Consider the following 21,665-nt stretch of genomic DNA (forward strand, 5'->3'; position numbering starts at 1 on the left):
AAATATTGATGGTAATATTAGCTGGGTGACAAATTTTATTCTTTTGTCCACATTCATCAAAGGAGCAATTTGGAGTGAATTATTCTCTCTATGCCCATAAACTGATTTTTTCCTCCCTTTTTATTTTTTAAGCACACATGTTTATTAAGGAAGATGGTGTAGGAGGGATGCTACCTTCTTGTTGAAGTTGTCCCAACCTTGTTATATGAGTCACAATTCCACAAGTGCTCTGGACCAGGCCATGCATTGATCTCCAAGGTGCTTGTATAAAATTTAATATGGGCTTAAAAATTGAGGCAGACTGAGTCTGTTCCCACAATTTAAAAGAAAAGGGGTGGGTCAGATTTGATTTCATTTTTAGCTGTGGTTTTCAAGTGGAAGTTCTGAAGCATTTATTTATTTTTCCAAATTTATAGTGTGCCCCTTCAGTCCAGCGTTCACTGGCTGCTGTTCAATGAAAACATCCAAGTTTCTATGGCAAAATGGGCTGAGGCAGGGAAATGAAAATTGAAAATGTCGGCTGACAATGAAGAGAATTTCAATAAAAATTTAGTTTGAAGTTTCATTCGCTTCAACTGTATTTAACTTCAAGTCACTTTTGTTTTCATGAGGTCATGTAAGCTCTGAGGTGTTTCTCAAAAATCTTACAGGCAGTCCAGGGTACCGTGCAATAGACAGATGGCTGGATTTCAGACTTGACTCAATCCCCAGTATTTTTTAAAATGCCCTACTGTGTGTCCAGAGCTGGTGGGGCAGGGCAGGTGGGGGCTGGCACTGCCGACTTCTTCACTCTGATGTTTGGAGTCTGGCTTCTTCCAACTTCAAAATGCCGTTAGCCAAACTGATATTCTTGTTTCTTCGACAAATTTCATCATCCCAACCAAAGTGAAATTCGTGAAACGACAGAGGTATTGTTTGCAAGTGAATTTCTAAATTTAAAAATCTCTTGGAGTACGCTGCTGTGAAGCCCTGTGGATTGTCTGGGATGTCGCTCAACTTACATGGCTATTCCACTTCTCAATTAAACGAGCACACATTTAAGGAAGCTGGCCAGAGTTAATCAATCAGTCAATCAATCAGCAAGATTTTGATGAGTCCCAGCTAGGCGCTGGGAGATAATAACAGAAATTGCAGAAATTACTAGTGAGGCTCAGAGTGGTTCAGTGACTTCTCTAAAGTCACACAGCTTTGAAGTCACGGACTCTAGCCCAGTTCTTCCAGAACTCTTTTTTCAACTCTACTTGACACAGTGAGGGTCAGCACAAGACTAAGTACCAAATGAGCAGTACTGTCCAGAAGTACACATGATCTTGGAGGGGCCTCGGAGTGTAGTCTGCCTAAAACCGAGTCTGTGCGTGCCTGTCTCAGCATGGTGTCACAGCTGAACCTTTCAGTAGCTAAAAGTAATTGGAAGTAATTCGTTTTCTTCCAGGCATCGTTCAAGGAACAGTAAAGTAATTAAAGGGATCTCCATTCATACGATTTGGCCTCCTCCTTTTCTTCTCCATCCCTCTCCCATCCTCAGCTACCTCGACGTCTGTGTCCCCACTGCTCATACTCCGTTCTTCTAAGTTCTCCCCATCCCTCACCCTCCTTCTACCCCCCCGCTCTGTCTCTCTGAGGGGTAAACCTTAGCCCTTTCTGACACAGCCCTAGCATTACTCCTCCCCTCACTATTTTTAAAAAAGATTTTATCTCTTTGAGAGAGAGAGAGAACGAGCACAAGTGGGGGGAGGGGCAGAGGGTGAGGAAGAAGCAGACTCCCCACTGAGCCAGGAGCCCCGTGTGGGGCTCGATCCTAGGACCCAAGGACCATGACCTGAGCTTAACCAACTGAGCCACCCAGGCACCCTCCTCCCCCCTCTATTATCTGGATCTGGATCAGGCTCAGCTTGGGGTTGGGGAGAGGAGCTGTGAAGGATGCCCAGGATCAGTATTATCTTCTTCATGATTGTCTGTAGATATGCCGAGGAGGGGAGCAACACCGTAGACTGAAGGATGGAGATTTATAAAGAAGATAATGTGTGTGTGTGTGTGTGTGTGTGTGCCCCCAAAGATGGGTAGACCCCACCCCCTTCCTTGGAAGGAATAAAGGGGCAAAGTAGATAAAAACAGAAATGAAGAAGTTTTCTGCCTTAAAAATATAATAATTACACAATAAATAGCTGTTTTGAGTGCCTGCTGTCAATAAACAGTGTATGAGGTGCTTTAAGTTACCGATAAAATGCTTTAGAGAAATAAAAATTGCAATGATCACTTCTTCCCCTAATAGAAGTTGGAGTTAGGGCACTGTTTAAACAAGTCTGCTCTAGAGCCAGGATACCTGGCCGCACATCCCTCCTCCACCATCTAGGAGCTGTGGGACCCTGTGCAGGTGGCTTTACCTCTTCATGCCTCAGTTTCCCTATCTGCGTGCAATGAAGATATGACAGCCACCTGTCTCACAGGATTGTTGTGAGTGTTCAGATGAACTACAAGCACATCATTGGCCAACATCCAATAAGCATTTAGGGAGCTGCATTATTTCCTTCCTCTTTTTTTAGAAGATTATTTTTTAAAAAGATTTTATTTATTATTTGACAGAGAGAGACACAGCAAGAGAGGGAACACATGCAGGGGGAGTGGGAGAGGGAGAAGCAGGCTTCCCGCTGAGGAGTGAGCCTGATGCGAGGATCGATCCCAGGACCCTGAGATCATGACCTGAGCCAAAAGCAGATTCTTAACAACTGAGCCACCCAGGGGCCCCTGAAAGATAATTTATTTAGAGAGAGAGAGCAAATGAGCAGGGGGAGGGGCAGAGCGAGAGGGAGAGAATCTCCAGCAGACTCCTTACTGAGCCCTGCATGGGCCACGATCTCACCACCCTAAGATCATGATCCAAGCTGAAATCAAGAGTCGGCTGCTTAATTGACTGAGCCACCTAGGCACCCTTCATTTTTCTTTTTTTAAAGTGGGCTCTGCCTGGGCCGCTCCACCTTGGGCCCCACAGATGGGATGTGAGCTTCCAGCCTCCTGCCTGGCTCCAAGCCCTCCTCACACCATGCTGCTGAGAAGAACTCCGCCCTTGTAGACCACAGACCCCAGGGTGCCCAGCCCCTGGGCACCCCTCCCCCACAGCCCCAGGCATTCCCTTACCAGGTGTATTAATTTCAGTTGATCTTTCTCTGTACAGTTCTTTTTGAACCAAAAATAATAATACTAACAACTATCATGTATCAAGTGTTGATGTGCTAAGCACTCTGTACATAAGGGCCTCCCAAGTAGCAGGTTCATCTTGGAAAGTAGAGACTGTTTCCTGGTGTGTTTGTGGTCCCACCAAATCTGGTCTGCTTCCTGTTGGAAGAGGCTTGTCCTCTAGTTCATTTTCAGTCTCCATGTCTAAGGTGAAATATGTCAAGTAAGAGCAAATGAAGCATCTGGGGATTCTCTTTCTCTCTTGCACAGCGAGCAGTAAGACTTCAGCCCATGATGACCAGGTATCTGAAAGGCTGTTCTCTTCCTACAGCCTGTGAAGCTCCAACCTGTGCATCTTGGATGCGAAGCAACCCCAAGAAAGCAGGGTAAAGATTTCAGGAATCCATGCTAACTGCGCCTTATTTTTTCCCCCCAACTGAGTTCATCCTAAAGAAAAACATTCACGCCTACCAGATTCTAACCCATTTCTGACGGTTTCTAACAGTTTGGCTGCAGTTGTGCAGAGAGAAGGGGACAACCCTTCTTCCTTTATACGACGGGCATGACACCTTCTATTTCCATTTCTGTTGAATGGAATAGATACATTCTGGTTTTTTTCCTGAGACAATGCAGGCCAGGTTTTTCTTATCAGGGTTCTGGAACTCTTCTGGCAAAATAGAGGATTTCTCAGAGACAGAAGGAGAGCCCACAGTACTTGACACACTTTTGTTGTGTCATAATAACAATAATATCATGTTATATTATTATATGTTATATAATAACATATGTATATGTTATTAGAAACATATCACTCTGTTTAGGATTTAAGTTCCAATTGAGTACTTGTCAGTCTGGGATGTAAAAATTCCTGTTGTGAGGCCTAGTATGGATCACAGCAATACTCCCTGTTCCTCTCCCCCACCCCCTCTTCTACCATTCAGAAAGGATGTTTCTCCAGGAGGTTTCATGCACACCAAGAATAGGATGGCTCACCCAGGAGTTATCCACCCAGGCAGGAAAATGCCTACTTTTTGCTACTGTTTGTTTCTTTGCATCTTTAAGTTTCTAGAATGATGGAAATTCTTTCTAGGGAGAAATCAATAGGAGATTATGTATGTATATGAATTGGCTCATGCAGTGTTGGGGTGGGGGTTAGCAAGTCCAAAACCCATGGGGCAGCCTTGCAGCCTGGAAATGTGGGCTGGGATTGGTGCTTTAATCTCGAAGCAGAATCTCTTCTCTAGGAAATGTTGGTTTTTGCTTTAGGCCTTCAACTAACTGGCTGAGACCCACCCACATCAGGAAGGTGAGCTCCTTTCCTTAAAGCCCACCAATCACAGATGTTAACCACGTTCTACAAACATGGTTTGTCTACAAACAACAACAAACATTGTTGTTTCCACAGCAACACCTAGATTAGTGTTTGATTAAATAACTGGGCATTAGAGCTTAGCGGAGCTGACCCTCAAAACCATCCCAGTCCTGAAACTCTCTTCCTTTTCCTGCATCCGGGGACTTCCAGATCTTCTTGCTGTCCCCATAGGATCATAGGGAAGTCACTTCCTTCTTGATTTCAGAGGATTTCTGATCTGGTGGAGATTCTCTTCTCATACCCTCTGGGTAGTTTGGTGAACCTCAATGGCTCCAAAGGTTATGAATAGAACTTTCTAATGTAATTCTCAAGTCTTATATGCAACAATAAACGACTGCCTGGATGGATGGTGTTCAAATCTCATAGGAAATAGCCTGGAAACATGGGAGGGACTAGTGCCTCTCTGAGTTGGTGGAACACGTCTGGGGTGTCAATGAGAGTCATGAGTGGGACCACTCATGAGTGGGACCAATGAGACCACTGAGTGGGACGCTCTTTGACTAAAGGAGAACCCTTAATATGGTGAACTCTGAATCAGAAGGGGAATGCCTAGAGAGAAAGTTCTGTCTCCTTTGCCAAAGGTGAGGTATAAACACTGATGGTCCACCCATGGAGACACAAGTCTTACCCACCTCTTCACGCTCTTTCCCAAGAGACTTGATTACCATCCAGTCCAAGCACCAGTGTATTGTTCGTAGCAAGCCTTGAGAAGAACAGTAGAAGGACAAGGGGTGGGGGTGGGTAGAGGGATTTCATGGGCTAGGCATGAGGTCTCCTAAATGCCTTCTTTTGCAATAGCATCTACCATGGGTGAGCTAGCCTGCCTCTGACTCAGTCCCAGGGATTTCACAGAAACCCTTGACTTCTCAACCAGGCAGCCATGTGGAGAGAATAAAGAGGTCCTCCTCCCACTTTGCACCGTGGCCTTGGTATCTGGGGCCATGCGGCCATTGGTCCTGCCTCAAAGGAAAAGGACTCTCTTCGCCCCTCTGAGCTAACTGCCTGTTTGAGTCAAGACTCTTTAGGGCACCTGTTAGGTAGGGCGGTTAAGGAATACTTTGCAGTTGTGCAAATCGGGAAAGTAAGAGAAACGTTACAGTGAGCAATGTGCGTAGCCAAGTGGAGTTAAGCCTGCAAGGAGTTGGCTGGTACTTGCAGGTCTCAGTGGTGTTCTAGGATCATTTATAATCAGGGTCTGTGATGCTCAAAACCAAAGTATAGGGAGAGTCATACCTGATTTCAAAATGCATTCCCTGTATGGGCTGTAAGGGTTTTGCAAAAAAAAAAAAAGAATCTTCCTTTCTGTCATGGAAATGAAAAGCTGAGTACTTTTTCCCTCTCCACAGTTCAGCTATGAAGGGATTTGGGGCCCCACAGCCCACCATGACTCAGAGGCAGCTGCTCTGACCGAGGCTCACAGACCTCCAAAGGAGCCTGTCCAGAGGCTTGGCCGCCAGTGATTAGGCCCTGAAGAGCTATTCTGTGTTTCTGGCAGTTCACACACACACACACACACACACGCATGCACACACATGCACACATGCACACTCCCAGGCTCACTCACTCTTCAAAGGGCAGCTGGTGAAGTGTATTCACAAGGACTGGCCGACATGATGTCATGGTAGGTTAGGGGTGAGGGGGTAGACTTGAGGATTAGAGAATCAGGGCCAGCAAATGATAACGTCCGCAGCCCCCTTCTACAAGATTTCCAGGGCTCTGCCAACACTTTCCTGCACGGCCAAACGCCTGTGGTGGAACCCAGGCCCTGACAATTCTCCAGTTTCCGCCTACACCAGTCCTTGACTCGTTCTGTACGCCTCTGGTTTTCCGAAAAGCCCATTCTTGTGTAGTTATGAGAGCCTGAGAGAAAAGTTGAAATCCATAGGGTTGTTTAGGGATGAAATTTGTTATAATTCTCAAAACTGGCAAGTGATGAGGAAAAAAGAGATGTTTGAATTTTCAGAAAAAAGGGAAATATTCTCAGGGTCAGAGGTGAAAAATCTACCAAGCCTTTAGTTACAAAGCCCATTCAGTTCTATAATCACCACAATAGGAAAGGGACCAACATCCCGGGGCTGCTGGAGAGCTGTGAAGAAAGGCCTGGTTTTTGAAATTCCCTCTAAGATTGTCCCCCCAAGACCAAAGCAGGTGTTTCTAAAGCACCCCAGAAACAGGTCTGGGAAAAGCCTCAGCCCTGCACTGAAGAGCGAGTTCCTCATTTTCTGGGCGTCTGGTGTGTTTCCGAGCACCAGTGGGTGCAGTCGTGGCTAATAGGGATGCTATAAATGTCACCTTGCTGTTCTGATATTCTGCATGAATGTCAAAGGCACAGAAAAGCTGGATTTACAACGTCTTATGCCAAACTATATATTTTGAGAGTCACAATTCAGGCCTAGACGGCTGATTATCGAACCCCAGAACTTTGGGCTTAGTCCTGCTAATGAAGGCCGTTTGGCCCTGTTTTCTCTGTGAACAAAGCTATCTGTGTTAGTTCATTTCATCTAGCCTCTATCTGGCAATTATTGATATTCAATTGATTTAGTGTTCCAAAAGATGTTTCAGACACCAAACACAGAACTCCCAGTTTGTTTTACAGCTGAATATAGAACACGAACTCCTTCTGGCTGTAATCAGCTCTTGGTTTAACCCCTGAAGTGTAAGCATTGCTCTCTTCTTAACTTGGTGACTTAATTACTAACCACAGAGCTCTCCTTCTGTGTCATCTATGCTCTGGAAATGAACGGAACCCTTTGGGTGGAGGGTTACCTGCGTGGGATCATTTTTTCACCGAGTAGAAAGACAATTTGCTAAATGTGTCATGGTTATTTACCGAAGGCTGACGCCATGGTGGGGACATTAACAATGTCTGCTATTTCACAAGAAAGTTCTAAAAGGTGTTTTAAGTTGCCTCCCAAAGCACCTAAGTAATTCTCCCAGCATCTCCCTGAGGTAATACCCAATTTTACAGGGAAGATATGTGAGGGAATGTGTATGAGGGCCGAGAGCAGGCAGTGAAACAGGGAGGTGAAAATATTGTCAGTATTACAGGTAGTGATTGAACATGCTAGCCTTACTCCGAAGTCTTATCCTCTGGGTCACACTGCCTCCTACACTACATTATCGGTATTAACATAAGCATGGGAGATTAATTTTATAGATCACGTGGAAGTAGGTGACATTTATCTTCACTTTTCAATGAGTCATCTCATTATGAGAAGGGTAAACATTCAGCTCGGGTGAAAATAGTCAAGTTTAAAACCAAAATGAGTCCACTCATTTTATGGAACTGCTTTATCACTTTTTTTTTTTTTTTTTCCTGCTTTATCCCTTTTTAAAATTGTAATATAAAGGTCCATCTGTCTAGCTCACTAAAAAAGGCTTTGGCCAGCCTCAAGGTAAAATATATTCATAACGAATCATAAACCTAAAGCTGAGGATGAACTGTGAAAGATGGTGAACTACGTCTGGGCCTCTCAGTTGGACTAGATCTTAAAGTTGAACTTAAGTCCCCCCTCAACCCTGACTTAAGACCCTGGATCACAAAGTAGGGAGATGGAAACACATTTTGATCAGTTTAGAACCTGCAGTATCTAAAGAAAACTTAAAGCCATCATGATCCTGGGAGTGATGAAATCTCCTTTTTCTTCGAAAATGAAGAACTTTAAACAAGGACTGGATGCCTAGCTATAAGCTCAGAGTGGCTTAACAGTAATTACATGGACAAGCTGAGGGACGTAACAAAAATGAGCATGCTTTTTCCTGTTCTGTCATACTTCAAGGCAGGATTCTACCAGGAGGAATGGTAGAATTATAGCTTCAGCTCAGGACTAACGGCAGCCAATAAACTCTGACTCTTGCATGAGCCAAGATGACTTCCTTGGGACGGTGTTGGGCTAGAGGCATTTTTGGGCCATTTCTGGGGGTGGCAATCCTGCTGATGGCATTACCAGGGAGAGGCTGGCATCGGATCCCTGGCAACTGAGTCAGCAGAAGATGCTGGGTTGGACGGAGAGGCCTTTCTCCCAGCGTGGCTTTGTGACCTTCCGTGCTTCTTCCCTAGGGAGCTGTGGCCGTTGCTTTCCCATGCTCCTGGACCCAGTCCTACTGCTCACTGGAGTCCTGGCAGCTCTCTGAGAAAGCAGAACAGGCTCTGTGGCCTCGGAGTAAAGGGCTGTGATGTTTTACTTCCGGGTCAGCTGCTGACTCCCCAGGGGAAGTAATTTTTTTCTTTAATGGCTGTGTTCCATTATCCACTGCATAAGGAGAAGCCACAGACTCAACTCTAGGCTTTGGGATAGGGAAAGCTCATAGGGGTAAAACCACGTTTCTGGGTCTTGCAGATTATTAAATATGGAGATTGTTAGTTATCCAAAACTTCCTTCCCCTCGGGATGTTAAAATTTGAGCCATTCGTTGAATTCTTTACCATATTCTAAAAAGAACTTGCGATGGTCCATTTGGCTTACCAGCACTTACTTCAAAGGCCATTTGGATGGTGAGAAAGCCAATGGCATTGAAAGCCTCAACTGGGTTTGGGTTTTGGGGACTAGAAGCAACTTTTATATAACTTTTGTGTTATCCTGTTTCGCGCATGCATATGTATGTGTGTTATGTGTTTTGATGCAACAGTGATATCTGTTCTGGTGAAGGAAATGAGTAGTTGAACTATTAATGTTTGGGGAGCCAGAGAGAGCAAACACCCTCATGATCTTTTTCTCAAGGTTTTCCTTATTCGAGGCATTGTGATTATATGGTCCCAAGCGAACATACTGTTTAGACACATATTCTGCTATACCTGTCTGTAAGATCAGATCTTATTTGATGACGGGAAGGAGTAAGTACCTAAAAGCAATTCTCATCTTTAGAGAGGGTCTGACCTGTAAAACACTGTATATCATAAGACTGGGTGAAAAAATAGAAAAACAATTTTCATCAGTTTAAAAGTTATTTGAAAAGCTAGAGTTTGTCTATGCTAGGTCTAGGAATTTTGAAACCTTAAAATGGACTTAGGGTCTGTTTTAAGCAAACTGGGGCTGACATGGGAATGTCTTGTGAATCTTCCCCATTCACCTTTAGACTTTCTTTGACCTGGGGAAGAAGTCCCAGTCACTCAAATCAGGGGGAGGATTTTACGCCTAGCCTCCATTTCTGAAATAGAATGGCTCCACATCACCGAGTTCTGGGAGTCCAGCATATTGAGCAACAATATGATACGGTGTGGAAGAGAAAGGTTAGGAATGTGGGTTGACCCAGGAGAAGTTCCAGGGACTGCTTCTGTTCTCTCTGAAGAGTGTTTGAATCTGCTTCTATCAGGAGATTTTTTCACGAGAGCCTCTGTTTTTTAAAGAGAAAATGAGAGGAGATTCTACTGGTGCGTCACTTAGTCAGTTAACCATCCAACTCTGATTTTGACTCAGGTCATGATTCTCATGGTCCTGAGATGGAGCCCTGCATCACAGAGCCCCTTAAAGATTCTCGCTGTCTCTCTCCTCTTCTCTGCCCCTCCCCCACTAAAGAAAACAAAAGAAAAGAGGAAATTCTCGTTATCCATGGATGGTAAAGTGAGAACCCATAGTTAGTGGCCTTTGTGAGAAAACCAGAGTTAGTAAAAAAAAAAAAAAAAAAAAATGCAGTGGTATTATAGAGAATAAAGAAAAGTAGAACAGATTAAAAAATCTCTTTCTGGCATTTAGAAACAAGATTTCATTTTTGGTACTGAGATTTGGAAATTTCTGAAAAGCTGGTGATACCTGTAAAGTAAATAGAGGCTTTAAAATCAACAAAGTTTTTGAAATAAAAAAAAAAAGCAATCAGAAAGAATGCCTGATTCCTGGAACCTTATGTAGATATAGGGGTTGGGTTGAGATTAGACTAATGTCATCATATCCTGCTACACTGACAACACTCTGGAATATTATTAGCTTTATCTGGATGCCTTTTGTATCAAATTCTTGACCTGATTTTTGTCCCAGTTTCTCTTTTATATCATTTAGGTTTAGTGCTTCCTTTAAGAAAAAAAAAGAAGTTAAAAAAATTCTAATGAAAGCCGGCTGACTCTACTATGAGTAATATAAGAAAATCTGTTTTGCTAAGGGAGTGACAGAATATTGAAATACCTGGTTTTATATTTTTATGTGGGTTTGGCAAATGCAGTCTGAAAGTGGCTAATATGATACCCGACCTGGTGTTAATAGCCAATGATAATTCCATATGTACCACCTGCTACCTGTCAGGTTACACTTTCTTTCTTTTTTCCTTTTTTGGCGTGAAGGTTACATTAACTGTGAATATGAGTCTTCATGGCCAGAGTGGAGGCAAGCCATCATACTTTTCAGATGAAGTAGATCTTTGATGTCATTATCATGCGTTTCTTCAGTCGCCCCTTCTTCCCAACCCACCCCTTGCCTCCTACCCTGACAACTTCTGTGTAGCCCTTAAGGGGCACAACATACCATCTTGAATTTGGGAATGGGGAGAGAGCGAGAAGGAGACAGAATGAATCACGAGGATAAACTAGACGTGATGTTCGTGGGGGAAAATCTTTCTACTAAAAAGTGAAATTAGAGAAATTTCCTGGAATGTATATATGGGGGGAAAACCCATTAGCCAAGGGCAATGTGGATTTGTTAACTAATTGCTCTACACCTTAGTTTTTAAATGCCGCCAAGTCATTTCTCTTTCTCCCTAATAATTTGTCTGGAATATCTCAAAACCTAACTCCACATAGGTCCCAACGGCTGCCCCTCAGCTCTCTCCCACGGGTACATATTTTGAAATTGGCTGGGTAAAGCTGAAGATAATATCCCCCAAACCCCAAACCGAAACCAAATCACTTGCCTCTCCATGCGTGGGGCTTGATTGGGTGGCCTTCTGGCTCCTTCTAGCTCTGAGCTCTTCTACAGATAGGATGCAGCATGCTAGGTCCAACACAGTACATTAAAATGATTTTTCTTGAAAGGTAAAGACATTATTAAGGATCCATGGCCATTCACATATTTTTTTGAAAGAAAATAGTTTTGGCCTCTTGTTCATATTATTCCAGCTGTTGTTATTATGTTCCTTCTGCATAACTCTGAAAGACACAGAAAACTCCCTTTCTTTTAGGCTTTTAAAAATACCCTTAAACTGGTTAATCTCTTCAGGTGGAAACCAAAGGCGAACGCTATGGTCTGGCTCAGAAAAACTGTCCAAATGTCTTACGTTTCCAAACTATCCAAGTAATAACATTGCTTAGCTCAGAAAAATTGTTGTGCTTTTTCCAGGTGCTTTCAAAATATTTTCCTCAGGCTGGTTAGTCACTGTAATAACCCCATGACATAGCTGGAGTTAAGGTACATGCCTCTTGGGGCAGAAACAGAAGCTGCCCCTTGGTTTGACCCCCTGGCATCTGCTCCTGGCGGTGACCATGGGCCTCTGAGACTACTTCTAAATTTTCAACTCAACTCCTAAGCTAGCTTATGTCCTCACTTTGTCCAAAAAAAAAAAAAATTGGCTGACTTGTAACAGGGAAGTATATGGTAACGAACCTGGAGAAATCATTTCCCATTCTTCAGAAGAAGTTGCTGTTGTTTGTAGAGTCATTGTAAAAACCTAAACCTCCAGGGATAGACGGCCAAGCACATTTTAAGTGGCTTGTTCTTTTGGTCTACCAATCTTTTGGCGGCTAATATTAGTGATTTAGCTGAGTGGGAGGGCCAAGGAGCTCTCTCTTTCCTTGTCTCTTTGAATGTTTGATCACTTAACTCCGCCAAAACACGCATTTCCCACTTTGTTTCTCGAGGTTCATTCTCAGTTTGTGTCACTATTTGTTAGGCTTGCCTTGGCCTTCCAGATTCCTGCTGTGCCTCAAATTTTCGAGCCAGGTATCTACAAGTACGTTGACTCTCCCGATCCTGGTTTATTTTGGGGGGTCAAAATTGTGCTTCGTGCTTGGTTGCAAAACTATTACAGTTTTCCATTTTCAAGAGCACAGATGCATACGTTTCTTTGAGACTGTACTCTTCAGCATTAAAGAGGGACCCTTCATTGTAATCATTACCAAATGGATACAGTACTAATGGAACTTAATTGTTTCCACTAGATGGATCTCGGGTGTTTTTGGCAGCCAAAATGAAAATGATTCCAAATACCATCAAAGGGGCTTATAAGCACCCAGCATGCACAGAGTGTTTTGATATACAGTGGAGTGTTAATATCATTATCTCTCCTAATACAACATACGGTTACTTTAATCCTCTCCCGCCTCTGTGATCTTGGAAGATCCGACGGATAGAAGGCAAAGAATAAAACATTATATACAAGGAGACAAAGGGAGAATTAGTCGCCATCCTCTGAATGCGATTTTTTTGATTGTTCGGATGTTGGCTTCAAATATGTACCTTTATCAATACTGACTTCTGTATCTTCCACGCTAGTTTGAGTTTGTATGCGACATCAAACATACCTTTTCACACATGTTCTTTCCAGATTTTTTTTTAACACTTACTTAGCAGTTTATAGAAGGAAGTGAATGATCTCCTCAAGCTGCTTACAAATTAAAAAAAAATCTGTGCTTATTAATTATGCAGGATTAGTCTAATTATAATTCAGCAAATTAATTAGCGACAGAAGGTGTTCTGAAACATTGGAGTACATTTGCATGTTAAATGGAGAGGCTAGTCTGTAATATATGTAAATTTATGCATGGCTTCATAGTTTAATTTAAAAATTTGCAGCTGCATATGGTATGGGAGCAGGTGAAAAGTCAGTTTTAGTTTAATGATGCTAACAAACATTGGATGGTGTCCTGTCTTAGCAAGAGAATGCACTCATATCTGCTAATCTACGACACTGTCATAAGACTATAGTATTGAATTGATGCTCAAACTCAAGGTCATTAGTGAGTGGACCCGTAGGTGCAGTAAGTCTAAAGCTAAAAGCTGCAGAGAGAAAGCGACGATAGGAAGGACCCAAACCCTGAACTTTGTTTGCCACTTTGTCCAGGAGCAAATATTGAGACCGTCTGCTTTAGTTTCGGGAAAGTCACATTCCAGCCCATGTAAAAAGGGACATCTATTTGCCTGACTGTTATCTACTCTGGCAGGTATAAAAGAGTTGTCCAACCTTGATTCTCTTTCCAAATATTCACATTTGCACTTCATTTCAATTTCCCGGAGCCGTGGGAAAGTTATTACCAAGTTATGAATTAATGGTACGGTAGAGAGTTTTACACATTGGCCTCAACCATCTGGCAAAACAGTAAAACCAGCGGACCAGGCAGCAGCAAAGGGCTCTTGGTGTAATTGGTGTTCACTGCTCAGCCTAGCATAGATGAGCTTCACAGGGAGGGCAGAGCGCTGGGAGGGGGAGGGGAAGGCTGCACAAGGGGAGAAGGGGCGCTAAGGAAATAGGACGGTAAGGACCCATTAAGCTGATGGCTGGCTAATAACTTCATTTCTCTCCTTCACCCGAGTAGTCGTGGCATTAGAAAGGGAAATAGATTTGTATCCCAATTCTGAAGGCTCACGGAAAGATGCTTCCCAAAGTCAGTCAGTAACATGCGCAGTTTCCATCTGTCTTTTTTCCTTTTCTTGATCAGAAGGGCTGGGAAGGGATAGGGCAAAAGAGAGGATTTGGGTTAAAAACAAAACAGAACAAACAAGCAAACAAACAAACAAACAAACAAAAAAGGAAGAGATGGAACTGTGCACATTGCAAAGAGCCCTCCAAAGACATTTAACGATAACAACTGGAATTACAAACATGCTCTTCGTGTTGTGTTTCATTCCAATTCAAGCCCAAAGAGTTCAATTAATGGTGTCAGATTTTCATCCGAGTGCAAAAACAAGGACTTTTCCTTGGAGATTTTTTTTTCCCTACCAGCCTCATGTTGCCAAGTAATGGAATTCAGAAGAGTGAAGATGTCTGAGTACAGAAGAAGAAAAAAAAAAAGTCCCAACATCCAGCCCCAGGTCCTTGGAAACTAGAGTGGGTTACCGGCCAGTAGTGAGTGAAGAATCAAAGTGGCCCCTTGGTTATATACCTTGGCGATTGTTTGCCATTTGAGCTACGGGAGGCATTCAATTCACTTCAGAACAAATCATAAAACGAAGTCTATCAGTACAGAGTCAGAATTACACGGTGGGGCAAGTGGCTTCCTCCCGGCGCCTGAATGAGTACAGCAGACTCACTCCTGAGGCAGCGTGTTTGGTAACGAAGGATCTGTTGCCACACTGAAATGCCACTTCCAGGAGCTTGTCATTGGAGTGAACACCAAAGAGAATATGATTTGATGGGGCCTGCTGCCAGGTAGGAACCAAATGATTTTGCCTGCCCAGAGCTTACTGAAAACAGTGGCGAGGATCTTGACCCAGTATCTTCCACTGTTCCTCTTTTCTGGCAATCTGTGGTAATAAAGTTAATGGCATACTCTTTTTCTCTTTGGAAAAGAGCTCTCCCTCAAAAATCAAGGGAAGAACTTTAATATGGGACAGATAAGCAAGGCAGAGAGAACCAGATCTGAATTATACCCCCTCTGGTATAATTTCGTTTGGAAAATGGGCTATTTTAAAAAGGTGGTGGGGAAGAAGGAGCAGTTCAAGGGCGAGTGGCAGAAGCTTGCCCAGCGAAATGTGAGGGAGCGAACTTTGCCTGGGTAACTAGTCCTCACTACTGGCCTAGAGGCTCTATTACAGGAGGAAGAAACTGAGGGTCCTAATTTTCACACTAAATACTAAGTAAGCAAAAAAAAAAAAATAATAATAATAATAATAATAATAATACAGAAGCTTTGGCATCATGTGGAAATGACTTGGTAGGGAGGACCCAACGAGCTGCCACATGAAAGACTGAAATTATCTGCTGCCGGAGAAATTAACTTGCTGGTCTATTTAAAAATGTCCAAAGGAGGAGAGTCTCCACTGTCCCTTGGGTAATGCTTTCAAAATTTAGCTTGGTGACTTGACTCTGAAAAAATGTTTTCCAAGACTTAATTCAACTTCTTAGGTTATACATTTGACTTCCAGCCTTTTTTTCTCCATAGTCTTAATGGACAAATGGCCTCGAGTCTTCCTCATCCACTCAGGGTAATCGCTGACCTTCTTTTTGTAGAGGGTCGTCTTTGGACCAGATGCGCTCTTGAGATGGCCTGTTTTCTGATGTCTGATAGACTTGTTTGTTTTCTTCCCTACACTCCAAAATAGCCACCTAATTTTCAGAGAACGTGGGTCCTGATAGGAGTGATAGACATTTTTGTTTGTTTGCTTGTTTTGTTTTGTGACGTGAAGAATGATTTCACTCTCATTTCCAGAGAGTAAGATGATGGACGTGACATGATGCCCCATGTGGATCAATGAGGCCATAGTTCCCTAAACAAAGAGCTGCTTGGCAGTGTGTCCTACCTTTTCCTCCAGGAGAGTGGCCAGACTCCCACTAGAGCAATGTTCCTTCTAAGAGTCGGACAAAGCAGAGTTCCCCTCCTAGCTCTTCTACTTATTAGCTCTTTGACCTTGGACAAGGAAGCTAACCTGGCTGAGCCTTGCTTATTTCCTCTGTAAAATGGAGACGTTGATTCTCCTGCTGTCAGAGGTGGGTGGATTAAACGAAACCACACATGGCCCATAATATGGGGTCGATGAAGGTGGGGCATTTCTTTGTTGTTATTATAATCATCATCATGATTAGTCTTTTAGCCTTTGGGAGTTAGAGACATCGAGTATAGCTGTAAGAAAGAAAATTTAGTGCTTCAGAGTTTTTTGTAGACTTACATTTTTCAAATCTGAGATGGCCTTTCACTGACATAGCCTGAGTGAATTAATGGTCATTAAACTCTTCCATAGGAATGTCTGTAGAGATTAAAGTTTCTGTGCCTACTCTGGTCCTGTATTCCTACTTACATTTTAAGGGCTTGTTGAAATAAATGGAATAGATAGAAAATCAGCTTATAAAAATGAGTATTTGACTGAAGCCTAAGGAAGATAGTCAAAATTTTTAAATTTCTCCTCTTTCCATGGATCTTCTTGAACTTTGTGCCTGCCATCATCTTACCAAGCAGATTCCAAGTACGAAGCATTCCCAGATGCCCCACTGTCAAGTTTTTAAGGTGCAGCAAGAACCAATGGGGAATTTGACCTCCCAGAGTGTCTTCATTTTTGTGGACTTCAACGAGAGTCTTCACAAAGCCCTAAAGCTTCAGGGCCCTTTCTCAATTGGGCTGACACCTAAACAATCAATAGGGCATGTCATTTTCAAGCCAAGCGTGGGGCCTACTGGCGCCCTTCACCTTACTTTAACTGCCTGGATTTGGATTCTGCTGGAGGCTTTTGGGAGAGGAAGATTTATTCTTTCTGTGGTAGGAAGGTTCAAAGAGGATATCACAGTTAAGACCTAGATTAAAGCTGGAACATTATCATCGTGTTTTTTACTGGTCTCTAGTGGAAACCTAACACTGAGGGGTTTTCTTACCTTGTAAAGCAGAGTGAGCTGCCATGTTGGCCATCCCGAGTGAGAAAATGGCTCCAGGGGTATATCCATCCTGCATGAGACCCCTGACTCTGCCTAGTCCCCTTAAGGATGTAAACTTGACAGGGCCCTGGGAGAGGGCTGCCCATTTCTTTCAAATATGATTTTATCATCCAGGATATCCCAGGTAGTTTTTAGAAATGATTATTTGACAGTTCTTAGAAAGGTCTGAGTGTTTTAAAGTGTTTTCAGAAGCACACACAAACAGTGAAAGCCAATTGAATTTTAATTTATTGGACTCTAGAAAAGGAGGGTTAGCAGTTAATCCAGATAAAATGTGTCTTCCTCAAAAATCAATGGCCTTAGGCTTTTAAACACCTACACGGTTTGTGAGGCTGATTCAAGTCTATGTACAGGTCAGACTTCAGTGAGCCAGCCTGCCTATGTGGCCATCACAGCAGAGGGAGAGAGAGCGAGCACTCCCTGGTCTTAGCTTTTGGAGAGTATGGGGTTGCTCTTGTCCTCATGGTGTGTAAGATGTGACCATGGCATTGTAGGAGTTATCCCTAGGGTTGGCAGAATTAGATTTCTTTAAGGGAATAAGTTTCAAAGTGAAAGGTATTCTACATATTATTTTGCATAGAGTAAGGTTCTGCTTAATGGTAGCTGTTACTAGTGCTAAGTTCACATTCTTTGATACACATCCCTGTCTAATCTTTCTCTTGAAAGAAGCTTTCATGCCTTCCCACAGTGCTTTCCTTAACGTTTTTTTTTGTATTGCAATTTTTCAGAAGGTGCTATAACTTGGCTTTCAAATGGGAGATGAATGGAATGACCTCTACCACAAATCTGGGCAAAATCAGGCTAGGTTTTGTATCCATCAGATCATTGGTTATAATTCCGGAATCCAGCATGAATACTAAGTATTTGCCCTTCCTTTGCTTTAGACACAGTACCTCCTTCTCTTCCCCCACCCCTGGACCTTGACTTTTCACCTTATTTGTACAACTAGTTTGAATCTCAGTTTCTGTTTGGGAAGGGCCCAGGACACATCTAGACCCATCTAGGAACTTTCATTCTACTCTCAAACAGTGCTATGTGTTCCAATATTCCAGAGATTTCGAGACAAAGAGACTTCTGGGTGGCTGGGCAGTCCCCTGAAATCTTAGACCCATATTCAGGGATCTCCAGATTCCTCTCAGAATCTGAAGAAGCATATTTTGAATAGCTTGGTAGTGTGCTCCATGACAGCCAAGATTTGGTCCATCTTATTTGCCATGGTGTCTGAACCTTTGTGGAATATACTATACACTTCGTAATTGCTCAAATGGTTAAATCAATTAATTCAGCAAGGATTCTCATTAGTAGGCATTTACTTCCATACAGCTCTATTTGACTTAGTGTTTTCTTCTAGGGATGCTATAGTCTTCTCATTCTCCAAGAAACCAGAATCCTTCACATTGCTCTTTTTCTTTCCTCCCTCTCTCCCTTCCTCCCCCCTTCTCACCCTCCGTCCTTCTTCTTCTCATTATTTCCCTTCCTTCCTTCTTTTCTTCCTTCCTTCCCTTTTCCTTTCTTCTTTCTTTCAGACCATTTTCTGAATTTCTAAAACCCGCTATATTGAGATATAATTTACACACTATAAAGTTCACTGATTTAAAGTGCGCAGTTCAATGGCTTCTAATGTATTCACAGAGTTGTGCAACTGTCACCACGATCTAATTGGTTTAGGAAACAGACTGCCAGATGGAGCTTGCTGTGAGAAAGACCCAGGTTCAAATCCATGTTTCTGCTACTGACAAGCTGTGTGATCTTGGGCAAATTTCTTAAATTTTTGGTGACTTCGTTTTTCCTAGCTGTGAAAGATTCATTAGTCGTGAAGTTGTTGTAAGAAAAAAATGGCACATTGTATATGAGGTACTTCCACCTAGCCTCAGAGTATGGCACAGAGTAGATGACTGACAAACTTCCGAAGGATCTCCTCTGTGATCCCTGTACCCTTCAGCTGCTGGACCAACACAGGATGGTGAGCAGGGACACAGATGGCTCTGATCGGTGATGTTCCGAGCCACCTTCTCCTGCTCGTAGAAGGGAGCATGTAGAAGGGAGCCTAAGATGATGGTCACTCAACAGTTTGCCTGTCAAGCCCCAGGGGACTGCCTGCTCTGACCTGTTTTCTCTCTGCACTCGAGATGCCCCACTGCCCACCGATCAGCAGTCCATGCTTACTTTTTCCCCCCACCACTTCAGATCAGTGGGTTTGACCTACCTTTCAGAAAACCCTGCACCCCCCCCCCCCCCCGGACTGCAGCAAATCGTGGTCTTTTTGTCTTCAGTGGTTTCTTCCCTCAGTGTAGCCATTTCTGGAGGCTCTCAACTCTACACACTTTTCTTTGCCATCACAGAATATTAATGTTAGAAGGACCCTAGTGATAAGCCAGTTAGACCCAGTTGAACAAACTGAGGCCCAGAGAAATGAGCTAATTTGGTTACACAGTTGGCTCAGGTCAAGACTAGACTACCGTGCGGCATGTCATACATATGTGTGGAGTGAAGAAACGCCCTTTGGTTCATTACATCACCCCAGCTGACCTAGGAACCAGGTTGCAGTGTGCTGCTTGAGTTCACATTTTGATCCCACCTCTCTACTCCTGTGTATCTAGAGACCAAGGATAAACCTGTTGTTGTTGGTGTGTCCACTCCTAAGGAGTGAGATCAGAAGCTTTGCAAAGTGTACTGTGCTAAGTGGTTATGATATTTATGTAGTCAACATTGTTTGGAGAAAGTGGAAATAACAACTTCCAGCCTGATGAGAATCTGCACATTTGGTCTGAATCTTGCAGTTCATTTGGGTTTCCCGTTTCTGAGCGCAGAGTGCTGACATTTCCCAGGCAGCTCTGGCTTCGGAGGGATCCAGGCCCAGGGGATTTGTTCCCTGCAAGTCACCCTGTGGTTAATGGATGGTATAGTTAGTAAAGGGTTCTGTATCGAGCCCCTGAGCATGGTGGGCGGGGGTGGGTTGGGGGGATGGAAGGGAGGGAGGTGGAAGCTAGCAGTAAAAAGAAGAGAAAAAATTGGAGAGAGCAGTAAACCCCCAGGACTCCTTTAAATTAATTTTTAGGCTCACATATAAAATATCCAGGTCATAATTTCTGGACTAGCCATTTAGAAGCAGCTATGTCTTCTTTTAGGAAGCAGTGTACAGTGTAAGAGAATTTTCTCTCCCTCTCTCTCTCCCCACATATCTCTCCTTCCTCCGCTACTCTCTTCCCCTTTATGAACAGAAGATTATATCCTTAGTGTGCAGGGGCTGGGCGGGTTACAGACTTAGACTCCAGGTGAGCAAAAGAGTCAAAATTTTCCACCCGAAGAACTGGTAAGGGTCCTAATTGAAACTGAATCGAGCCTTTCAGCGGGCTCCTTCTTTCCCTAAATCAATTTGATTTCATGTAAACATGTATTCCTTCTGCACTTTTCCACCTTCCACACCATGCATCTAATAATGTCTTCACGAACATTAATGTTTTCGCCAGATATGTTTTAGAGAAAGGGTCGGGTAGGTAAGGGAATGTATCAAACACGGGCAGTGCATTATAAGGAGCTCAGTTGAAGCAAAACTTTCCCCAAATCAAGGACTCAGTAAGAAAAAGCACTTGATTTGGCTATAGGAGGGGAAGAGGTGTAAATCACGCTTGGGGGTGTTGGAGGATAGATGTGATGTGGGAGGGGGAGCTATTGTTTGGAAGGAGACCCGAATGAGAATAAAGCAAGTTTGAAGCATATTGTAAGAGCATCTCCGTGGGTTGTGAGTGACTCTGGCCGCCTCTTCTGTAAATGCACAAGTGCAAGGACGTTTCCCTTTAGAAAAATAAAATGTTTGCCTTGTGATCAACCTCTGAGTGCTACTGGAAGACGTTTCACAGCACTTTAGGAAGCGAAAGCAGGTTGTGAATTTGAACGCTGCATAAAGCAGTGCGGAGCAAAAGGGAACAAACAAACAAACAAACAAATAATAAAGAAACGTGGAGCATTCCTCTGCCCTGTCGCTCCAGAGGTAGCTCCGGTGAAGACCCGGATACCTTCGTGGCACAGGAAGTCGTGCCAACCTCCCGGCCCAGCCAAGATGAAAAGAGAGAAGGGAAAAGCAGATGTTACCACATCACGAACAAAATTTTAGCTGTTATTTCCAAATTCCCACCCCACCTTTATTTGTAGCTAGGGGTCAGGAGCAGTGGGCCAAATATTTTTAGCAAATCTAGAGTAAAACATCCTCAGATACAGAAATCATTTTGAAGAACCCAGTTCCCATTCTCTCCTCCTTGATCATTTACTATTTATCTTTCCATCAGATTTTTTTTTTTTCTTTAAGTGCTAGATACAATTAACTGGAGCACTGTCCAATTCTTTTGTGTGATTCTTTAAAAAATAAAAAATAAACAGAAGGTCACCCAGAGAGCATCTCACCAGCCGTTGCCTTAAAATAGAATTTTTGGAAGCATTGTTGATTTCTACTTATTTTTGTTGGTAAATCCTGAGGAAAAAATGTATATCTTTTCCTTTAAAGTTCTAATTCAAGGCATGGATGTGAGAGTTCTGGAGGGACTTTGGGACTGCGGTAAAATTTCGTTGTCATAGTAACAGAAAGGGAAATAGGCCTAGCTCACCTGGGACTTTAACACTGC

The 21,665-nt window shown here is 43.2% G+C and overlaps 1 protein-coding gene across 1 annotated transcript in view; it reads left to right on the forward strand.

Annotated features, from left to right (window-relative positions):
* EBF2 (EBF transcription factor 2) overlaps positions 1 to 21,665 on the forward strand; it is a 190,621-nt gene that overhangs the window by 111,462 nt on the left and 57,494 nt on the right. The gene's annotated exons all lie outside the window — the stretch shown is intronic.

This window comes from Mustela lutreola, chromosome 1 (genome assembly GCF_030435805.1).
Source record: "Mustela lutreola isolate mMusLut2 chromosome 1, mMusLut2.pri, whole genome shotgun sequence".
In the NCBI taxonomy this organism is placed as follows: Eukaryota; Metazoa; Chordata; class Mammalia; order Carnivora; family Mustelidae; genus Mustela; species Mustela lutreola.